Below are 20,816 nucleotides of genomic sequence, written 5' to 3'. Positions count from 1 at the left end.
TTTAATAGTGAAGTTAATTCATAGCTAATAGAGGAGTTTAATTCATAACTCTGTTAATTGGTAACATACTATAATATTCAACATCAACAGCTAATGTGCATTTACTACTGTATCTTTTTCAGATTCATGCAGGGGATGACAATATTAGCCTTCAAAATATTGTTCGTATGCTCTTTAGGATCAAAACTGTTCTTCATGCTCATCAAAGTATATGGTTTGTTTAATTCTTAGCTTCTCTAGAAGTAGATTGGTCAAAACTGCTTTTCCCAAAAGGAGCAAAATCAGAGAATACTCTTCTGTTCCAGGTACTAGCAAACTGCATCACAAACTCTCAGTTCTTCAGTGCACTCTTTTTCCAAAGATATTTTCAGTTGGCTGTAACCTCTACTGAATTTTTCTTATTGAAAATTCACTTCAGGAATAACATAGAAATAGCTTGAAGAGATTTATACATTTTTATTTCTTCACCTTCTCTTAAGTGAAATGACCTAACACTGTAGCATTCTTTGTTATCAAAAAATTAAACACCTAATTACTTTTGATAGGGCTTTTGACCACAAATGTCATTAATTTCAGTTATCCCCATGCAAATTGCCCTACATTGCAACTGTGCACAGAAGATTATTATCATTTTCATCTTCAGAACAATTTAAATGAGTGTATTTATAATTTAATGTCAATCCTGAAAGTACTTTTAAATCTTAGCAGCTTTTCCTATACTTCATTTACTGACAGTTTTCTTCTAGTCTGCTTTTAAACTCAGAACTGACTATGAATAAAAAGGCTACTAGGTTTTTTATTTTTATTTTTTCTATTTCCCTCTAGGAATGGTTACCAATAATGCAAAAACAATGGTACTTCTTATGCAGTGAAGGGGAAGATAAGCCCAAATGTAAAGCAAACAAACAAACAAAAAAGCACAACGTTGAATATTCAGATACGGATACACGGAGAGGATAACACAAGGAATGCGTCAGTGGAACAGGACTAAGTCCTCACACAATTTCTGTACTAGTCTAACAATCCAAGCACAAGGCTTCAGAAATGTAGAGCATTGCTACAGGACTTTTATAGCTGCATAGGCAAAGTCTGTGCAAGACTGTCTAATGGATTCTGAGTTTTTGTTGTTGTTGTATTTACGTATACACCTGAAGAAATTACTAAAATGTAAGTATTTGTCTTCTGGTTCAAATAACTAAATGCTACAGACTGAAATACTTAATCCTAGCAGAACATCCTTTCAGAATGCCTTCTGTCTGTGAAAGTCAGTCTCCAAAGAATCCATTCTAATGAAAGTTTAGAGTAAAAAAAAATGTATTCTAGCTTTTAGTACAGTCCAATTTCAAGTCTGATTCCAAAAAAGACAGTGCTGAAATACAAAACCTTGGAAGTGTGGAACAGCAGGATGAATCTTCTGAAGGCTGTAATTTATTCTTGATGCTAAAGAAGCTAACTAAAGATACTGTAGATAAAAAAATATATTGTATAATAAAGTAAAATTTCAAGGTTTTTGCCATCTTTGAATTAACTGCAGTGACAGATAATGAGACATCAAAAGGAAACAGATGCTAAACTCTAACTCAGTACACAGTGGAGGTTCCTACCCATGTAGTACAAGAGCACGTATACTACACAAAAACATTTCCAGAGGATATTAAAGCCACGTGACTGAACTCCCAAATAAAAAGACACGATTGTTCTAATGCAGCACTCACAATCCTTTTTGCCCACATTTATCAAAGCACAATACTATACTCCACTATCACATACAATTTATTACATATAATCCAAAATTATCAGCAGGTTATCTTATAAAGAAATTGTCACCAACACCACACAAAAGCCAGAAATACATACAAAAAAGCTAAACAGTGGCATATTACAGTAATTGGATTGATTTTCTGCCATCATCTGTACAACATCTGAATGGAAAAATTATGTTCATCCCAGAAAAAATATCTCTTTCCCTGGCTTCCTGACAGTGTGTTAGAGTTGCTATAGTTCACATAGCTGAGACAGCTGTCTTCTTCAAACTTAGAGAAAGGAAGATTTCCTTTGGTATATTAAATAATCAGGTCATATCAAACCAAATCCTACAGAATCTAAAACGAAATACTGCATTACATGACAGTCTGTCAGTGGTATAAACATTAACATAATAGGGGCTGCTTAGGGTAGAAAAATGAGATGGGAAGAAACGTCCTGAACAGAGAGATTAATGAAAATAGATAAATTGGAAACGTAATTACATCTCCTAAATAACTGAAGTATTCATGCCATCCAGAAATGACGTATTATTTGACTATTTCTACTACTAAGAACAGTACTAGCATTCTTCAGTAGAAAGTCCAACTCTAAATCTGTATTTCTGTCCTAATTATGTGTTTATTTCTTGATTAAAGAAGCTTTTTTAGTCATAATAGTACGTAATTACAGACTTCATTTCAAGCACTTACAATATGGTTCATTTTAGATTTTTGCTTACCTCCTACTAAATAAATGTTTTAAAGCCAAAAATAATTTGCATATTGAAAATGAACTGCTCTATTTCTCTTGGGGAAATTCTGAGTACAATAGATAGTGAAGGAATCCTAAAAATCAAAAAGGAGAAAAAACTGAATATTGTATCCAGCTGAAACCCTAAAAATTTGGCCATTCAACTGTATTTTTTATTTTGAGCTTTTTAGGGTGAAATGGATCTGACAGTAGAGCTCAAATGTGTATGTGAACTTGCAAAGAACTGCATTTGATTGTCTACAATTATGCCTTTCCTTTCAACACTTTTCTACACATTTAAATACAGGGAAGTGGAAGAGTGATAAGGATATACACTTGTGCTAGCTATAAGGCTCTGCTCTTTTCCTATTCTAACTTTCTCTGTCCTTGAGTCTTTTTCTGGTTTCTTTTTTCATACTCTCCATTTTTTACCCTCAATTCCATGTTTTATTAGACACTTTCTCTATTCTGCTAGATCCCTAAATAACTTCCACCTCAGCCCAGCAGTTAATAGCAATAAAACTCTCAATAACAAACAAGAATCTCTCAAAGGACAATACCATTCTCATTCTTGTGACCTCAGGAGAAGACAATAGTATCTTGTGCTTTTTGAACTATAAATTCAAGAAGTGCAAATGGCAATACATTTAGTTCACAGCTTGAAGAAAAGATTTGCAAGCTGAAAGATCATTAAAAAAAAAAAAAAAAAAAAATTACTAAAAGATTAATTCTCCTGTGCCCATAGAAGACAGCAAAGATAACTACCTGATATCTGTGGTATCTCCAGGGAGAAAGAAACTCGACTGAAATTAGATCAGTGTAATTTCCTTCCTGCATATTACGTAAACAGTAATACTGAAGCAACAAAGATTCTGAGAGGCATGGCACAGAATTACGACTTGAATGAAACAGTGAGCTAACATATCAATTTCAGATCCTGTTCTGATGTAGTGTTGTGACTCATGCAGTACTCGGTTTTTGCTAAATTAATCGGTGACAGATTCACTCTATTCCATTATTCCATTTGGCATCACAAAAAGTAATTAAAGAAACCTAAACCCTTTACGCACCATAAAACTACTGAATAAACTCAAAAGATTAGGGGAGAAGAGTTTTATATTGGAATAATAAATGAAGGGGTTTTTTTTGATACAGCCAGTGCTTGGGGGGTTTTGCTTCTTGTCTGTGGGGATAAAAAATAATAATAATCAAAAGTGTCTGAATAAATTACCAATCTTGCTTATGGCAACAGCCTTCTCTCCGTAAGCATTAATACACTTCATAATAGAACACATACATAAAAAAGAACATGCAAATGTCTTCAACGAGTGCAACAGGATTTTCCCCCCCATTTTCCTGTACTTGGAATAAAACTAATCTCTTAATGTTTTGGAATATTCTGCCTCTTTTCTGTCATTCTCTGAAGTCTGTTCAATGCTAGAATTTTCAAGGAAAAGGGTAAAACCAAAGATCATACAAGTTACTTGTAATTTGGCTATTGTCTGAGAAGTCAGTGAATGGTTCATAATTAGGATTAGAAAATAAGGCCATTTTATTTCAGAAATTATCACATATTCAAACCACAGTTTATCACTGGAGTTTATAAATGAGATATTCCATCCTGTCTAAAGTTATAGCTATAGATTAGTAGATTGCACCTTTCCCACTTAATTTTTTCATCAGCTTGCTGCTACATCACAGTTCTACTAACCTCTCTAGAATTCAATACATTCTCCTTCACTCTCTAGTGGTTGCTTTGTAAAAAGTGTTTTTCTCTGAAAAAAGCACTCAAAACAGAGGTGTAGTGGAGACTCATTGTAAAGGTACTGTGGAGCAGAGTATATCTCTGAAATCACAATCTGTCCAATAAAGCCACTCTTCCCAAATAAATACTTGTAAAGAAAACTTCACGTAAACTGATTTCAACTTAGTCCCCAGCGTAATTCATAGACTGTCATGAATAGGTTTTTAAACAGGTTTGAGGATCACAACTCACATACTGACAAATACCAGCAAAGGAGAATGGTAATTCACACAGGGGGAAATCTTTGGTCACAGAGATGACTTTAGAAATCCCCCACTACCCTATGCTAAGTCTCACGTGAGTCACACCATGCTCAAATCTTTAAGTTGCTGTTTTAATTGAAGCAAATTCTGTTCAATCACCGTGTTAAACTGGCTGATGATTAAGTGCCAATTAACTGCTGTTAAGAATCATACGATCTAATCTCATGATTTACTAGAAAAAAGTATTAATCAATCCTAAATTATTGCTAAAGTAAAGACTTTTAGAAATCTATTCACAGCATAGACAGGACGCTTGTTTGAGTTGCATACACTGCAATTCATCTAGTGCCTGTGAATTAACAAATAGGGTCTGTCATCCATGATATCTCTCTACGGAACATTCATTGAGTACAAATATCTGCACAGAGGAGTTATATCTCATGAGGTTGGTAGCATAGGAAAATTCTACCATCAAGACTTCATGACATTATTTGCATTTTAATTGGAAATCTAACTCAGTAGATGGTTTTCTAATATTCTAGCATTTTTCTACACCCTAAAAAGAACCTTAAGAGCATACATCCAGGAAAATGACTTGTTTAAAAATATACCCCTAGAACATGTGGTATGCCTAGTAGAAGACACATCTCACATCTCCTGCAATAAAAGAAGGTGGTACTGTTCTGCAGCTGACTCTGCGTTCAGACTATTCAATCTTTCATCACTAGAACCAGCTTAGTAACATCTGCATACTGTATATAAATCTTATTATAAACAACAACAGAGAAAGCAGAGACAGCATTTCAAGGTTAAGGTACTTCATTTGCAAGACATGGCAATGGTGTGAAATGATGATTTGGTGAATAAAGCCATTCACAACTGGAGACTACAAGTTACAAGTCCTGGCATGGCTAATGAGATGGTGAAAGATAGAAGAAAAGCAGAAGATTGGTGGATGTGCTGTAGCTGCCTCTGGGCACATCACACTGAGTTGATGCCAAACATAAATATGGGAGGTAAATACTCTGGGCTTTATTCCATAAATGAAAAAAAATGAAAATAATCAACCACTTATTCAGAGTGAATAGGATGTTAGCATATCTCCTGTATAACGACAATAGCAGAAAGAGTTGTCTATTTTATGCCAAAGGACTTAGAAGTGTTCTGTGGAGCCCAGTGGAAATTTCCAAGGGGCAGCACTGAAGCCTAAATCCATTCTGTGCACAAATACAGCAAGAGCAGCAGCAGTGCAATTTCTCCCTGATGGTTCTTCTCAGATATCTCAGTTCTGAGCTTCTGAATAAAAGTTAACGTATGATCCATACTTAGGACACTTAAACTGCCTACACTGCAACTGAGAGGTGAGATCACAGTTCCTGCTAATATCCCAAACATGTCAGAACTACCTAGAATAGGTAACTGTAGAAGAATGACTGTGGCATTCAACATGGAATAACTAAAACTTTTGCATAACCATAGCAGAGCATTTAAAAGTAAGAAAAAATATCAAAACTTGCATCATTGAAGCTCTAGGGAAATTGGCAGTTAGATGTCTTTACAAGTAGAGTTACACCTATAGATTTTGGTGCTCATGGGCCCACAATAGGGCATCTACATTCATGGTTTAGTTCAAATCAATGATACGTATACTTTTGAATAATCATTCTTATCGTTGTCACTTTTTACAGTGCTTTACTTTGAAATGTAAATGTTTTTGCACTACAAAAAATGAGAACAGAAATATAAATAGCTCAATAAATATCATTGCTCTCCATATGTGCTCCCTCTTCCTAGTCGTGCAATTAGAGGTTATGTTGTTTCTGAAGAGTATTCTGCTTTATTTTCTCTAATAAATGAGTATAGTAAGAGCATTGCAAGGCTGCAAACAAAGACTGTGTAGAAGTGCACAAAAACAAAATATATGAATGCAATATGTTTACAGTAACTGAGAATAATACTTCATAGTACTGAGAAGAATAAAATTATGAATTCTAGATATACATAGGGATCCAATGGTGGTGACTGGCTCGTTATGACACTAATTGCGGTGGCAACACTTTTATTGCTTGAAAATGGATTATGTAGTCAAACACAGAATTGCAAAACTGCCTACGAAATTTCAATTGCAAAATATGTTAGCTAAAACTCAGGCTCTTAAAGGATAGAAAGCTTCAGTATAAGCGAAAGAAGATTTTAATATGTTAATAGAAAATTAGAAGTTAATAACTTCGTTGAAGAATCTGCATTAAAGTTATAGATGGAATTGTTGAAAAAAAACAAAATGGAAGTGGTTATAAGCTTTGGGGCACGATAAAAAAAAAAAAAAGTAATCTTCCAATGTTTATGCAGCTAAGAGGCATTTTGAGACTGTACCATTGATCATATGGTATTTCAATTACCCGGAAACTGATGTTACAAAGAATTGTGAAATATCTTAGGCAAGTTCACAAAAAAACCTGTTTTCCTGCCATAGTCGGTTGAGTGTCAAAAAGATCATGTGTCAAAAAAAAATTCAGCTCTTGAATATGGCTTAATAAAGAGGATGTTGGGGAAGATCAGGCAGTCAGTCAGTATCAAGATAATCATATTTTAAGTTACTTGCTCACAAGGAATGGAATTCCTTTGCCTTTCTAAACGCAATCTGAAGAAAAATAATTGAGAAACAGACTCTTAACTGTGGGAAATCTAAAAGAAAAGAATAACATGGATGAGAGAAGTGCAATGTTACCTCCACAAGGAATACTTATTAACAGTAAAATGTTGCATTTTGACAATTAGATAAAGGTGTATTCTTGTGGGAATAAACAAGCTCCTGCTTCCTTACTTCAGTTATGCTACCTCCTTCTGACTATTGGATGCATCTCCCATAAGGGAAGAATCTGAATTTTGCAGCAAAAAAGTGAGCAGACAGCACTACAAATTATTAAAAGGGATATTTTCTTACTCGAAGTGACTTCATCTTAATTGTACATTCTCTTAGCAACTTTTGGCACATAATATTACGATTAGGGTGATTGATCATGGGAGAAGATGCTATGTCTTAAATCCTGTACTTTTATTCCAAGCTATTTCTGTTTCAATTTGGAATAGTGCATCTGTCCTAGAAAAAAAAAAGAATAGACTCAGAATCTTCTGTCTCAAATGTTTCCTGTGAACTAAAATAATTCCTAAAGTAAATCTGAAGGGCCAATGTTTCCAGGCATCTTCTCACAATATTTTCATTGGCATCTGTAATGTCCAGGCTTACATGCTTCCAACATCTCTCTTTGTATCAACTAAACTCACTCATCGTTTTTGTTTCTTTCCTTCACATCTACTACATCCCTCCCTGTGTAATTAATAAAGCCACATATGTACAGGAATGTGTCTTGAAACTCCAGAGAAAACACAAGGAAAGGAGGAGGTGCGTAAGGAGAAGAATGAGCAAGAAAGGAGGAAAAATACCGACCAACTGATCCTTTTCACATCAATGAGCTTTCATTGTGGTGGAAATTGTGTTACTACCTGGTGGAATTACACAAATAGCTTAGGGTTAATTCAGAAAATAAAGACACAAGTAGCACTTGAAACAGAAAGGAATGATTTGAAAAGCCAGTGAAACAAAGAAACAAAAAAAGCACTTTCAGAAAAGTAAGGCATCAGTAGGTTATAACGGGCTATAAAACAAATGCTCCTGTTGCTGCCTTGTTTTTTCAATAAGCTGTACAGATTTTACCTCCTATACTTCAAAGGCACTGCCTATATTTCCCTTTAAGATTGACGCTAAACTTGAGAAGTGTAAGGTCTGAGATCTGATATGTGTGAAAAATGTTATCCTTTAGATAAACCTGTCTTTTACTGATACTCTGTGTATTCAGGATTTCACCCATCTAGTTCCTTTTTGTATCTATTTGGATAGATTTCAAGAAGGAAAACAACACTCTTAAAGGGAATAAAGCAAGTAGCAATACAACGTAATTGTGATTTCCTCTCCTTAGTTGTAGCACAAACTGACATACTGACAATACAAAAGTACTAGTTAATTCTGTCTCATCTTTTATTACTGTGCAAACATGATATGAAAGAAAAACAGGGACGTTGTTATTCTTGCAGGGTGAATTGAAACAAACTCTATTTAGTATAAAAAAAAGTTAAAGTAAAATTAATTTTTAAATTAATTTTAAAAATAAAAAAATAATTTTGAAAGCGAATACTGTTGTTAAGCCACTAACATCAAATAGGAATGCTGTGGTGTTCAGACCTCATTAATATGTTACAGAACTTTGTATAATGCTGACACAGAACTGTTTGAAGAAATCTTTCATGTGGCACACATTACCTTCCGCTATATGGGTGTATTTAAGAGTTTAGATACTTTAAATAAGGAATGAGATTCTATTTCACATCAAATTCCACTGAGGTTCCTCTACATTACAAAAAACGTGTTTCTGCAGTGATATAAGCCTATGAGCAATTCAAACATAGCTCTCAGTTATTTAGCAGTTCCTTGAAAAATCATACAGAAAACCTACAGATTCAGGCCCTATAAGATTTTATCTGGTAAAACACTGCTTTAAGCTCAATGTGACCTCTATAATGTGGTAACAAATAGCAGGGAGAATTCATAACAAATGGCAATATTTCATGCAACTGTACTTCAAACACATTGCAGTTTTCTATTACAATTCTGTACTTAGAATCAGTAAATGAAAGTTTGAAAATGCTGTTACAAATGAAGACAGAGATACAATACCAAAAGGAATGTGCTACAAATAAAATCATAGAATCTCCAAGAACTATCTGGAAAGAGACCAGATGCCTGCAATGAAGTTTCTTAAAATGCAATCTAGTAGTCATTTAGTTATCTTCATTCATAGTGATTTTCTGGTGTTCCCAGTTCAAAATAGACCTCTGTCCCCTATTTCAACTATGCAAAAAGAAACTGTTGGGAGCAGCTTTAGGTCATGTGCTGGGATATTTAGGATTTGAGCGTGTAAGAGCAGAAAAACTGAATGATCAAATTAGAACTGCTAAGGCAGCATGCCCTTGTGACGTGACTCGTGATTTTGAATGACTAAGTGAGAATACTCTTGAGATCTTGATTTTCCATTAGACATCCTCAACAGTGCGTGGTAAGAATCACAGCTCTATCCCATCTTTCAGCATGATGGAACTGGAAAAAATGGTCATTTCTGAAAAATGAACTCTTCAATAAACTGTAGAAATTTAGACCTCAAGAACAACTCTGTATAAAAAGTTACTGCTCTTCCTAACAAATGACCATTGTGTAGCCTTGAAAAATCAGATTGTTCTCCTTTGAGGTGATTTTGCTAACTTAGTTTTGGACGGAAACACAACTCAAAATTCATTACAAAAGCTTCACCTCCCTTCACTGATCATTCGAAGTAGTCTTGATCCCTTCAAGAAAGTATTACCTCATTAATTACTGTGACTGTTCCACCTGAGTTTATCTGATATCAAATTAGAGGTGGAAAAGGCTTATTTTTTAAAGCAAAGCTTTTTCAAAAGTATCTCCTTGAAGGTGTGCCATGGTTTTATGATTTTTATTATCGGTATTCCACATCATAACATCATGTAATGCACTGGGACTTAAAGAGTTAATGCTGCAGTTCCAGCATTGGATTGTTGATAGTTCTGGGCACTTGGTCTTAGAAGTGAAGGATAAACTACAGCTCCCAGAAGACTTCACTATTCCATTTCCATTTTCCATTCAGGGGGAAAGACAAAACTGCTCGTGAGCCATAGGTTTGTCTCTTTCTGCTCGTCTCTGCTATGTTCTCTCTCATTTGATTTATTAGCTTCAATTCCAATTATACTGCAGTATATTGTGTTCTCTCAAATTTCACTATCACATTTTGTAAATCAAGATTTTCTCATTAGATTGGTACTGCTGTTTTCCTCCTCTGGGCCTATCCTTCTCCTTCCTCCTTTCCTAGAGTCCATGAGTCCCTCCGCCCCATTAGTCACAGAACTAGACTGAAACAGGCCACAACTGACGACAAGGTGGCACAGATACATGTGACAAATGTATTAAACACAAAACAAAAAAACCAAGATAATGTCAGAGAGCCTTCTGCTTCACAGTGCTTTTAACATAGAGAATAAATCAAATACCTTAAAACAAAAAGCCTGTACAATGTGTATGACAAAGACAGAAAAATTAGTACTGCAGTTCTTCTAACCTTTTACTGGCAAGAATGACCTAGTTGTTCTAGTTGTCCCTTGGGAATTCACAGGTTTAGGCAGGAATATCCGGAGGAAAGACAGCCTTCCAGCCTGAATTCAAGCAGCTGCTCTTCAGAGTTAATGCCTCACACCATTTTGCAACCCCTGTTTCTGCAACAAAAATACTTCCTCTAGGAACCCAGAATAGAACATATAAAATAAAACACCCTCTAAAGATAATTTGGAAAGAGCAGATATATATTGTACATGCCTCACAGTTAAATGTGACCGAAGAATGTTGCAACGCTGGGATAGCTTTTTGCTCACAAAAGTGACTGCTGTAGTTTGAGGGAAATCAGGAAACTGGATTGCAAACTGCAACTCATTCCACACTATTTTTTTTTTTTTTCCTCTACAATAGCATTAACATTACCTTAGCAAGCAGACTTCTACTGATATAATACAACTAGTAGGATTTTATAGCTGAGTGTTGAATGTCACAACAATATGGATTATAAAGAGCTGGAAACTGACCTCCTTCTGGAAAATTCTCAGGTAAAAAAGGGTGCTGGGGTTGAAAATGAGTGTGGCTTTTTAAGTTATGCTGTAATTACTGCCCATTTTAAGTTGTTTCCTTCTAACTTTTCCCTGGGATTTTGCACATTCAGTAACGCAAAACATATAGATAATTAAAGATGCAACATGCACGTGACTGGAATCTCTCTTGGATCAGGAGACCAAAGGTGAGGAGCAATGCAGTAGACATCAAAATGCACATGTGTGGTCTGCGTAAGTTTTGAAGTTCATTCATAGAACTTGAATCTTAATCAAAAAAACTGAACTTACTGGCCCCGTGCTGGTGATCAGGTGATTTCCTGATTCTTCTTCACCATCAGACTTCCATTCTTCCATGTGCAACAAATAAGCATGTGCTAAAATAACAGGTTTCAGAGTAAAGAAAGTAACTTTATGAAGATTACTTAAAAGATTATAACAGGCTACAATAACTGTCACCATAAATGTTGTTTGTTTTCAGGTATGAGAAGCATTCTTAAAAGCAGAAGTAAAAGTGAAGGTCCCTTAGTTTCAATCCTGCACAGACATTAACAGAACAAATGGATAAAAAGATAGAGAAGTAAACAACTTCTCCTTTAGTGACATTACTGTCCCTTATCAAAACTGCAATAGCTGTGAGGTTTATACCATCATCAGCTTCATAGATGTTAGTTATTTCCCAAGACACAGCATTTTAATGTTAAACTGATGTCACAGTGGGGGTATTTTAAACAGAACAAATCTATATATGTTATTTTTATTTATTTATTTTTACATCAAAATACTGCAGACTATAACCAGTGCTGTAAAAACTTGCTTGTGAAAACGTCTCTCATAGGTAACAAGCATTAACTGCCAAACCACTTGATAAATCAAGAGGAATATTTACAGTTAGGGTAACACAAATTAACAAGAAATCAAAAGAATATGAAACATATGTAGTGCATGGTTGAAAGTGAGTGGATAGCCAATACCAGTTCTCAGCTGTGAAGCATAACGAAGGCCTATGTTTATTCAACATATGTTTTTAAGACAGAAAAAAAAAAAAAGAAAGAAAAAAAACAATCCACACCTGACAGATTTCAGTACTGTTTTGTAGCTTGTTATCTGTGGACACTGTCCACAGTACGACACCACCATGCTCCACTTGGTGCAAAAGAACCTGACCAAAAGCTGGAAAACAGCATAATTGAAATTCAAGCAATGACTGTCCCACAAGCCCCCAGTGCCACCCGTCCTTCAAGCAGGGGATAAAAAGAAAGTAGACCCAAGTCTTTTATCTGTAACATTGTCTCTCCCTCCAGATCAGTACGCATGCAAAAGCACATTCACAGGAGTCTCAGCCAGGATTTAGGAAGCAAGTAGCAAGCCAGCTGAATGTCTCCAGCACTTAGAAATCTGAATAGATCAGACACTTGCCTTTAGTACAGATGCACCAACCAGTGTAAGTGAAGCATGAATTTGCCACTAGGGCAAACACCTTCAGTAAGCGGTGTGGTTTCCTTCTCCTCCCTTGATTTCCAGAGACAAAAATTCTACACCCTACTTCCTTGCATACGTTTTTAAAAGCATGCCTCTCTCTCTCACATCTTTCCTCCTGTCTCCTACTACGCTCACATCCAAAAATTTTAACAGAGGAATGTAGAAGTTAAAAAATGTTTTTATACGCCTTAACAAGAAGTTAAAGTTAACGTCACCTTACACCATCCTGACATTAAGCAACTGAATTATCATTCCCATGCTTTAAAATTCTTTTCCACATCAGTTTTAAAAATGGAAAAGGAGTTCAGATACCATAGTATGTAACCTGGTACACTCCTGAAAATATGAAATGAAGAGAAAGATAATAAAAGAGACTAGCAGCTGTAGCTTCTGTCACTCATGCTCTGTGGTCATATTCTTGCAGACTACAGATGCATCCTAGCCAAAGCCTTTATTTCTTAGATATTTGCTCTAATTACCCCAAGTTTCTGAAATGCTCAAATGATTTATAAATTCACTTTAGAACTCTAAGCTCTAAGCCTTAAAAGTGGGCCTAAGATTTTCATATAATTTCTTCTTTATAATGAGGTCTTTACATTTTCATGCAAGTTTCTACCCCCATAACCTCCGGAGTGGATTAAAATGTCAGTCTCACAGACTGAACTGTGGGAATCTTTCAGAGGTCAGGAACTTCAGAATCCAGCTTTGGCATAAGTTCATGAATGAGATAATTGTTCCTTCAAATATTACTTTGATTTACTTGATACAAGTAAATATTTGCTTGATTTATTTGATTACTTGATTTAATTCACTTAAATGGAAGAGAGGAAGAACAAGATTTTGGCAGCATAAGGGAAGAAGACTCCTTACAATATTTAAATTGCAAGGATTTAATGATTCAGACACACAGATCAGTTCTGAACAAGTAGAACAAAACTGACATGACTTCAACTACAACTGCAGCAAGGAAAGTCTCAAGATTCAACACCAAGCTCAAAAAGCACCTTTGAATCAGCATAACACTGTAATTCCATGAAAGGCCAAGGTGTTCACATCTCAACCTAACTTGCCACTCATTACCACTTCCTAAAGTGCTCAACATAAAAAAGAAATAAATGGTATTGTCAATTATTATACCATCATCTAAATATTTTCCTATGATTTTCCAACAAGTAGTTATCCAGTTCCTTTTTTAAAGCTTTTAAGATATGTTTTTCTTTTCTGTGAAAAATAGACTGGAAAAAAAACTCTGTCCATTTATATTTTCCTAACACATTATCACCGTGACATTGAATTTTTTTTTATTATTTTTTTTTTAATGTTTCCTTCGTTGTTTTCCTGCTCTCAGCTGTCTCAGAGGTAAAATTCTCATACTGCGAGCTCCTAATTCACTTGCATTTCCTAACAAAATTGCACTAAATTTTGACTTTCGCATATCCATTTTGAAGGAACTCTTGTTTCCACAAGCAAATGACTTTTGCAGAAGAGACAGACAGGTTCTAGCCTGTAATCTGTTACTTAGCTGACAGCAAGGCCGTTCATAGGACCTTGAAGTCCCACAGTTTTTCTCCAGATTGAAGGCTTCCCCCTCCCATGGTTCCCAGCAATGGCTTTAACTGACCTTGAGAGTCTCAGTTCCTATCTTATTTCTACTGACACTCCAATACTCTCCAAGATTCTCTTTTATAATAATCCTGGCACCTTGTAATAAGTTCCAAATTTCTTCATGTTCTGGGGAAATGAAGAATCTGCGTCAGCCTCCAGCTCCTTTTACCAGCACATTTGAACCAAAGTTGTCCAGCTGCCTCAGTGCCCTCAGGAAAGACACCATGTTAACATGTTTGCTAGTTGTCTGGATTCTGTCACCCTAGTAACACTTCTTCATTTGAATGCTTCACAACCAAGTCCATTCAATAATTTCTTTCATTGCTTTCACATAATGTGATCTAACTGGATTTGCACTGATGTCATAAAACTGAGCATACTGCTTGCCATTAATGTACAATTACAACACTGCAGTGCTACAAACTGATGTAAAACTGATTTTGAATACATAAAACTTAAGCACTTAATAATCATATTCGTTCAGGTCTCTTCCAATTTCAAAGTATACTAATTTTCCTGGGGTGAATTACCGCTATATTGTTGTATTTTCAGAGCTAGTTAATTGACTTCGTACTGGCAGACAACCATCATTAGCTTAAGAAGAGCATGCACTAATTGTCCAAAGTAGTCAATCACAGAAAGTAGCCTTTGCTGTCTGAGTATTTAAAACCCATTCAGAGATTTGTTCTTGCTAATGGCAGTAATATTTGTGTTCTGAGAGTGGAATTAGTGTGTATTTCCATCTACATTGTGTAGCAATTGGATCAGGTTAGCCGTGGTGAGTCGCAGTTTATGAACAAACTTCAACCATATCACGACTACAAATCAAAATAAAAAAAGTCTCATAATTTTATACGCTAACTGAATCTAGTTTACATCAGTTAAAATTTAAATAATTTTAGCTGAACTTTGGAAATTCAAAACATATCTTGCTTACAGCTGTAAACAAAGTCCAAAAGATAATTTCTATGAAAGCATACTTAGCATTAAAGTTGAATGAACAATTGTAATACAAGGCAAGCTTAATTTGTCCTATTATGTATGGTTTATAAACCATGAAATGCTAACATTTTTTCCACATCCAAGGAAGCATAAGCCGCACAAATTCTAATATTTTTTCAACAGTGATATATTTTTTAGGCAGTTTGTAATGGATTTGGTAAGCATTTCATAGGTAGCAGACTAGTATCCAACACATTATGAATCCGTTTTTCTCATTTTCCATGGGCCTCTGCCAACAACTCAAGTAAAGTGAAAGCAAAGGTCTTGAAATTCTGGATTTCCTTGACTCCAAACTTCACTACCTGTGATTTCTACAGGAAAACATAAACTAACTTGGCGAAAACCAGGGCACTTAAGGAGCTTAAAGGCTTAAGAGTATTCAAAAACAGTAGGACTCAGTGAAAGTTTTTAGAGCCAAATGTTCAAGTGAAAACAACAGGTGATTTTCCGATAAATTAAAGACAAATAAATCAACCCCAGAGTAAAACTTCTTGGAAAGGTATTGGGAAGCAGTTGTTACTGTGTTGAAACAGAGTTCTCTAATACTTGAAGTATTGCTTGTTACTACTGGATTTGAATTCCAAATATTAAGAACACCACAAAAACTGTTATTCCTGGTTATATCACCATAAATTTCATGCTGAGTGAGATAAACAAAATGACCAAGCCTTGAACAAAATAACAGTTTGTTTTCAGAGTGATGACAGAGCTGGGTTTAGGGCTCCAACAGTATTTTAAAGTTCCCTCTCCACTAACCATAGACTTCAGTGGTGAGAAAAAGGTATCAGAACTCTAAAAGCTCGCAGCTTTTTGAGCCAGCACTGAGGTTCTGGCCAAGTTCTTTCCACTTTCTTTCATTTGGGATTAAGTTGGTTTCCAGTATAGTCTGTGGTCTAGTAATTGACAAAACAAATAAATAAAAAGGAGAAATATGTTCGAATTTATTTTTATGGCAACTTCCCCTCTGCTAAAAAAATAAGGGAGAAAATGTATAAAGTACGGCCCTAGATATCATGACACTTAATTCCTTACAGGAAATCAAAAGCCAGTATCAGAAAAAGAATTAATCTTCTTATAATGAATATTTTGGATTTCTTTTCTCTCTTATATCTGAAACTTGCTGAGAATTAAAATCTGTGCCAATCCTAATTAGTATGCAAATAAACTCTCCCTGCTGACACTACAGGGTAAAGTTCAAAGGAATTTACAAAGGATGACTGTGTTTTGAAATTTTCTCCATGGAAAGATACCAATCATAAACATGGGTGATCTATATTTCAGGCAAAATACTCTGTACTGTACTTTTGAAATAACTCATTTAAAAATATTAATTAAAAGAAAACAACATTCTCTTTTGTTTATATCTTATACAGATGTACTTTCCCCCCATACTTAATATTCACAACAAAATACTTGAGAGCAATTAAGTCAAAAAAGATTCTTAGCATTAATGTTACAAACATCAAAAATTGAATATTCTATAAATTGTCTTATTTCATAAAACTTTCCCATCCTTAGACTTCTTTTGCCTTTTTGGTTCCAATGCAAAAATAAATTTAGTGGTTTTCTCAGTAATCAGTCTGTATCTTTGTTTCCATGTTAACTCAAAATGAGTCTAAGTAATCATCTCTCTAATTCTCTGCTCTTCCCAGTTTAATCTACTTATTGCAGAAGATCTAACACTATTCCCCCACTGAAACACATCCCTTAGTACAACATCTAAGCCTTCCTTGAACACTTCTGCTCAACCACCCCCCTGGGAAGACAATTCCAGTGCTTGATATTTGCATCTTTTTGAAAGAGGACAACACGCACATCACCCTTAAGTGGTGCAAAGTAAGTCATCAAGGTGACATCATGTCTTGTGTTTAGTTAACCAAGGTCTGCCACAGCAGTAGGCCAGAAAAATGAAGGCAAAGAAGCAGCAGAAGGGAAGAAGTCTCTTGAATTGGCATGAAACTAGTGAAAGCCAGCTGTAGTCCTTTCACTTCACTTTCACATCCGAAGTTCTCTGCATCAGATCCTGAATACAAGAAGTCCAATGTGGAATCCAGCTGGCAAGAAACAGCAGTTTAATGCATACTGTTTGTGCAAGTGCCTACTTATAAACATGGTTGATAATACTTAACTGTTTAATGAATCCTCTTCAAAACAGTCTGGTCTGTTAAGGAGCCAAGAGACTGTGATTCTATTTTCAGCTTTACTGAATATCTGATAGGCAGCTACACACAACTCACTTTAATTCTTTAACTCCTGCTTGTGTTCCAAAATAAATAATTTTTAATTTATTTTTGTTTATTTTACATTGGAGTCTCTTTCAGCCAGAAAATACCTCTAAGTGTCACAATCCCATATCTTAAGATACTCAAAAAACCTGGGCTTAAATGTATTAAAATCCAATTGGAGCTCTGATTTGAGGGCATTTAGGTGCCACGGTAAAATCACGTGTAAGTAATAAACACCGGACAGTTCTGCAGTCGTATTGTAGCCTTGTTTTCTCCATAGTAGACATTCCCTTTGTCAGTGTGCGTGTGAAAGAAAAGTTGACCAGTACAAATCAAACTCAAAAACGTTCTTTCAAACAAATCAACTGGTTCTGAGAGGAGTTTACTGCATCCTGACCATGCCTTGAATGATATCATATGCAAATACCAGATTCTCTCTTTTAAAACCCTATGCTATTCCAGACTGTGCTTTCAAAAGGAAAAAAAAAAAAACCACCCCAAATCTTTTAAGATTCAAGAGCAATTATTTTAAAAGCATTTATGCTAAAGAAAGTACTATTGATCATTGCTCATCAGCTTTCAGCACACATACAGTACAACAAAAGGAGAACTAAATTGGGCTGCCTAATTGCAAGGGATGCTTTGAATTACAAGAAAACAGTTCAGTAGCTCACCCTGAGAGCAAATACTGTAGATGCATGGCATTCGACATCATAATTCCAGACTGGATTCCAATCATTAGGGATCTGTATGTATTCCAAATGTTTCACAAGATGCTTTTCACAGGACATACATAGTATTTTACTGCTAAAAGCTAATAATTAGAACTTTAGAATGTATCTACCTAATAGAAGCATAAACAAATATACTACATAATTTGCAGATGACTTGTATTTAAAATTAGGAATTCTAAGCTTAAAAACTTATTAGAATGCAAATTATTTCTGGAATATAAAAATCCTACCTGAACTGAAAAGTGAACAGCATAAAAATTTAACCAATCACCTCACTGTACACTTACTGATATTTGGAAGGAGATTAAAGATGTATATATTTATGTTTCAAGTGTGATACATTTGAAGCCATGCTCAAGTCTCTTAGTTCAGTTGCATTAAAACTTTCTACATTTATTAAGTTAATAGACAGATTTCAAAAGCTAAACAAAACAAGGCCACTAACATTATTACATATAATTTAACAACAACTAAAAAAAAACACTATCAAATGCCAAGATTAATTACAGAAGTGGAAACTAAACAGAAAGATTTGCAACACATTGAAAATGAAGTCAAAGCATCTGTCATTGAGTCAAGGTTGTTATTGGATGGGCAGTGCAGAATGCATATGGATGTGATTAAAATAATCCCTCCGGTAAACATATGTAGACATAAAATTTATCGAACTTAAGTACAGAGAGGATTGAAGGAGTAGCCAGCAGCAGATTGACACATTACCTTTCATTTATGCCATAATCAGCACATCTCGTGGCCTAGAAACGCTGTATTTTAGTAGCTTTTATGTATGTTTAATTTTCACACCTCTATTGCCAAGATAACTGTAAAGCACTTGCAGATGCACACTAAAACTGAAGCAAGCAAGCACTGACATAGATATAGCCTGGGGATACAAAAATGTTGAGATTAAAAGAGCCATATTGAAAAAACTCTTCCTCAGGATGTTTATTTGCTTAGTTTTGAAATGCAAAAGTTCACAAATTTGAGCATTTATTGTGAATCAGTTGGCACAAAATTAAATTATTTACTTTACATCTTTCCATACAAGTCTGGGATAAAAAGACGGACATCAATGTTTTCTACTTGAAATGTTAATGAATTTGGCCTCCATTTCTTCTGGATGGCCAAGTATTTGGCAGAAATTTAAGAACAACCACCAAAAACATTCAAGTATTATTAAGAGATTCTCATCCCATTCATTCTGGTTTGATATTGGACTACAACTACTGACTTCACTGGAGTGTAAATAAGAGGTAACTCAGGCTCATACCTTATCAGCTGTCATTTTTTACACGTGTGTTCATCAGACATGAAAGATCAAAAGATCTTTTGCAGAAGTTGCTCATTTTGTTCCATGGCATTTTAGTAGTGGATTAGTTAGATATTTGCTAATGACAACTTTGATAATGATCAATAAAGGCAGCAGGTGGGCAGTCAGCAGGTTTATGCTCACTGCTGCAAGCAGCATCTAGAAGCAACATCAAAGAAAGGAACTATTAACAGAGTTATCAGACCTGTAAAAATGTGTTTAAGTAGTTTCGCAGAAACTGTTTCCAAAAAATTTCTATTAGCAATATTGATCACACAAAACATGAGCTCAGCTATTAGATTACACACATCACTTAGTTATTACAACATGGAGACATCAGGTTCGAGGTTCCACATCAACTGATTGCCATAATATTATGGTGTAATAATGACGTTGTACACCACTATCTAGGACTGTAAATATAAGAATGGGAATTTAAGCAGCAGAGTTAAGTCCAAATTATTTGGTAGAACGAGAGGGAATGGCTTGAAGTTGCACTAGAGGAGGTTCAGGTTGGATATTAGGAACAATTTACTTACAGAAAAAGTACAGGAACAGGCTGCTCAGGGAGATGGTGGAGCCGCTGTCCCTGGAGCCATTCAATAAACAAGCAGACGTGGCAAGTAGGGACATGGCTTAGTGGGCAAAACTGGTGGTAGGTGGATGGTTAGACTAGATGACCTTAGAGGTCTTTTCCCTTCCTAATGATTTAACTCTATGTATTCCTCCAGAAAAGAGGCATGTTAGATCATCTAATCATCTCCTAAAGCATGATGTGCTTCAGGTTGCACTCTGAGCACACACATTTGAATTATCTTTCTGTCAATAATGTGTAACAACATTGTTTAGTAGTTTAAAAGCAGTGCTTATATTGAAATTTACAAACCTCTTGTAGACATTCCAGCAGTAAATTGCATCTTGCTGTCACACTGGCCAAGCTCCTCCCCCTTTGTCAGGATACCCTGGGTGACGTTTTAGTGCTTCCATGCAGAACTTTCCATGCCAGTAAACAAGCTTCACTGCATTGGTGTAATAAAGGGCTGATAAAGAGATAACAAACAAGATCAAAAGATCACCAAAAAATAACCACATTCTTGATTCATTTCTCCTACTGCTTTCTGGGTATGAAAACTGACTTTTTTTTTTTTTTTTTTTTTGCATATTCAATAACCAATGGCCCAAGTATTAAAAGCAAAAACAATCACATCTGTTAGAAAATTAATTACCTGTTTCATA

General features: G+C 35.3%; 1 long non-coding RNA gene across 1 annotated transcript in view; it reads right to left on the bottom strand.

Moving 5' to 3' along the window:
- The window catches only part of LOC122155365, a 33,993-nt gene extending 13,377 nt beyond the window's left edge, over positions 1-20,616 (bottom strand). The window contains exon 1 of the long non-coding RNA XR_006167246.1: positions 20,467-20,616. This is a non-coding gene — a long non-coding RNA (uncharacterized LOC122155365). The remainder of the gene's footprint in view (positions 1-20,466) is intronic.
- Positions 20,617-20,816: the final 200 nt, after the last annotated feature.

Source organism: Centrocercus urophasianus, unplaced genomic scaffold, assembly GCF_019232065.1.
Source record: "Centrocercus urophasianus isolate 14NV4802_14NV808 unplaced genomic scaffold, USGS_Curo_1.0 seq_1105, whole genome shotgun sequence".
Taxonomy (NCBI): domain Eukaryota; kingdom Metazoa; phylum Chordata; class Aves; order Galliformes; family Phasianidae; genus Centrocercus; species Centrocercus urophasianus.
Note: the sequence above shows the minus strand (reverse complement) of the source record. Positions and strands in the feature narration are given on the sequence as shown.